We start from the raw sequence: 3,699 nt of genomic DNA, 5'->3' as shown, positions 1-3,699 counted from the left end.
TTGACTGTACTAGGAAACCACTTCGTTACAAAGTGCGGTTCCTTTGGGATTTTTAAGGAGACTGTATTTTAAGTATCTATTGTTTCTTTGATATGCAGTCTAAGAAACCAGTTTTTTAAATATCTGGTTTCTTTGATTTTATAATGTTTTTTTATCAAATTTTAAATGGCTGCTACGGCCAATAAATTGTTGACAGATATTATATTTTCAAATTACATGGTACCTGTTAGATTCCATCCAATATCCAAATTGGCTCAAAGGTATAATAATAATCCATCAACTCTATATATATGCATAAAAAATCTCCAAACCGACCAATGTGTTCTACAAAGAATAAATTAAATAAAACTACTATAACATAACATTCTCCTAAGTCACATCACAAGTTCAAATCTAAAGTACATCAAATTTTTTAACTTGGTATGAGATTCCCAAAATATTTGTAAGAAAGTTTCAATATGCACTAGCTACAAAGATCATTAATGATCAACGTCCAGAAGATCATTTTCTTCCCACGTGTTCCCATCTGCGCCATATACCTTTTTGCAAAACACTCTCTCTGCAGAATACACAAAGCAGAAACAAAATTATGGACGCATAACAAGTTTTCATACTACTCTTATACTTTTGTAAAGTTATACTCGTATTTTTTTCATTATACGCGAATATCTACTCCGTAATTGTGTAATCATGAAAGGAAGAATCAATCTCTGAACAATTAAAAAGTTACCCCCTTGACTTTCACTAAAACAATCAAACAACACAGACAGAAGCTTGTGCAGTTGTACTCTTAGCTAACAGAAGTGGGTCAAAAAACACAAATTTCATAGTATTAGATTCTCTCATACAACAACCACTAACTTATGGAATTTTATGCCCTTTATATTAGAGGTTACGATCTACAGTACATGTTTCTTCATTGTCGAAAGACTATCAAAGTCACTAGTACTACACTCCACCAACATAATTCTAAGCTACGAAAATCAGACAGAACAGAGTAAGGGGAATCCAAAAGGCACCAAAAATAAAGATGTTGAAATTGGATATGCCCTAAAACTACATTTTCAACAGGTTTGTATGGGATTTGCATGTCATGCTTCCTCTTTCCTACAAGTGCTCATGTTTTAGAGGTAAGGGAAACTATAAATTTAGAAGCTTTTAACCTAAAATACAAATCCTCATCTATCCAATAAACAAAAAAAAAAAAAGTTCCACTCCCTCAAAAATATTTACAAAAAACCTACTATAAGTAATGGCACATCAGATCACCATGGACCACTCTGTGTCCTCCTCAGCTTTTTCCGAGAACCAGTTTGTGCGTTGTTCATCATCTCTATCACTTGTTTACAAAAAAAAAAAAAACTAGACGCTTAGGAAACTTCCAACAAGTAGATTACAAAAGAAAAACCAACGACTGTAAACTAAACATACCTGGTTTTTTTTGCTGTTCCACAATTTCTGACTGCAGTCAGAAAAGCAATTAAGCAAGCCTATCCATGATTGCAACAATTAAGTTTCAGAAGAGGAAAAAAACATTCTTAAAAGACGCACCTGTTTCTTCCTTAACTCTTGATTCTCCTCTTTTAGTTTTTGAACTTCCTGCTCCAGCTACATTGTATATGCCTGAAGAAAAAAACAGACAGCGTAAGCAACACATATATATAAAATGCACAAAGTCCCTGAAACAATTAGTTGCATACAAATTCCCTGGTTCTACATGTGCAGCTAACCAACTTGAAAATGTTCATAGAATGAATTGAGCTAATTGTTTTAGAGAAGAAACAGTAACTTAAATGACCAGCATATCAACAGATTTGGTCCCACATCTAATAATTTGAGTGTTATTAACTAATTAATTACATTTCGAATATGTTTATTGCACGAAAGAGTATCAGAAAATGGGAAACTGCATGCTTACGGCTTACCAAAGGTCTACAATGGACCACAACAGAATGTTCCCCTTCTGTTCTGTCCAAATCAAAGGATGCTATATTCTCAAGTGTTTTGTACAAGACAGAAAACCCTCATGAAACACCTTACTTTCAACTCCCAATATTCTTCCAGCTATTAGAGAAGCTCGAGATGGAGAAGTTTTATACTAACGGATCTCTGAAACTTAACAAAGTTGCCTCAAACACAGTAAAAAAGGACAGGGATACCAATCTTGACATCATCGAGCTGCCATTCTTGTACATATCATCCACTAATCACTACACAAAATGGCAAATAGCAATGCTATACTATTTTGTACTTTATATTTTTGTTTGTTACTAATATTTCCAATAGTCCAATTTCTTTCCAGGCTCTATTCTACTTCAGCTGGAAGAAGCTCTAAGATGTCGCAAGAATGTGGAATAGGAAAATGAGGACCAAACTAAAAATCAGAAACTTTTTACTAGAATAATCAAGTACTCATTAATCATATCAATTACAAAGGTGAAAGCACCCTATAGAAAATTAGCCCATTTCTAAATGGACAACAAATAATAACCAAAAGCCAACAAAATTTAGGGAAATTGACTAATCCTCAAACGCACGTTCTCACAACAATCAGAATCAGATAGACATATGATGAATTTTAATTAAAAATGTTTCTAGATATCATACGAGCGCCAATTTAAAAATTAGGGTGTAAGATTGAAAACCCTTTTATACAATCGACAAGCCTAATATAAAAATCAAATTCAAAGGGTACTCAAATAGAAACCCTGAATCAAAATTATATACCAGAAAATATGTAATTAATCAAGAAATTCAAACAAAAGAAGAGTTTCACATTCAATATAGTAGAAAACGAAATTCTTACCAATGTTTAGGAGTTTGATGCAGACAAGCTGGAAAATAAAGAGAATGAAAAACCAAGAAGTGCAGGACTCGCCATCGATAATGGGAAGATGGAGAAGCGATTGGGAAGGAGACGTGTCGGCCCTTCGCCGGCGGTGGTGAATTGCTTGAGCTTTGTGAAGGTTTCTTGGTGAATTGAAGTTAGGTTTTTTTTGGTACGAGGAGCCTAATGTTCGTGGGTTTACAGCTTAAGAAAATTGAAGATGCTTGAGATCGTGGCTTTAATTAGGTTACTCCCTCCGTACCGGAATACTCGACCCGGTTTGACCGGCACAGAGTTTAAGGGACTTGAATTGACTTATTTAATTTAATAGGTAGTAGTTGATAGTGGGGTATTATTTTAATGTAGTTAGTGGGAGGTGGGTTAAGAGGTGGGGTTGGGGAGAGTAGGGGTTGAATTTTTAATTATTTTTTGTATGGAGTAGGGGGTAGGTGGGTTAATAGGGGTGGAGTGATAAATAATATAATATTGTTAGAATGTTTCCATTTTTAGAAACAGTTCAAATATTAAGGGACGGCCCGATAAGGAAAACAGGTCAAGTATTCCGGGACGGAGGGAGTATTTTCTTTCCTAAGGCTAGGCAGGTAGGCAAAAAAAAAAAAATTCATAATCTTATTTACATTAAAAATAAAAATGATAATTTTATATAATATATACGTAAGAAACTGATTTTGAAATATCTCCGGTTTCTTTGATTCTTTCTTAAATATAATATTATCTAAGAAACCATATATTTTAGGTATGAGGTTTCCTATATTTTTCCTAGGAAACCACACTTCTAAGATAATTGGTTTCTCTAACTAAGAAACCTAATAAGAGACTTATGCGGTGCCCTACCAATGGTTGCTTAGCCT

At 34.0% G+C, this 3,699-nt stretch overlaps 1 long non-coding RNA gene across 2 annotated transcripts; it reads right to left on the bottom strand.

The window, feature by feature from the left end:
- Positions 1–263: 263 nt before the first annotated feature.
- LOC110792295 (uncharacterized) lies at positions 264–3,074 on the bottom strand. Of its 2 annotated transcripts, XR_008923728.1 has the most exons (3): positions 2,807–3,052; positions 1,245–1,623; positions 264–559 (listed from the first exon to the last, which is right to left on the bottom strand). It is a non-coding gene; the product is annotated as an uncharacterized lncRNA (long non-coding RNA). The 2 variants fall into 2 exon arrangements; XR_002534343.2 differs by having other exon boundaries at positions 264–1,623; positions 2,807–3,074.
- Between the last annotated feature and the right edge of the window lie 625 nt (positions 3,075–3,699).

Source organism: Spinacia oleracea, chromosome 6, assembly GCF_020520425.1.
Source record: "Spinacia oleracea cultivar Varoflay chromosome 6, BTI_SOV_V1, whole genome shotgun sequence".
In the NCBI taxonomy this organism is placed as follows: Eukaryota; Viridiplantae; Streptophyta; class Magnoliopsida; order Caryophyllales; family Amaranthaceae; genus Spinacia; species Spinacia oleracea.
This window is presented reverse-complemented; position numbering and strand designations above follow the sequence as displayed.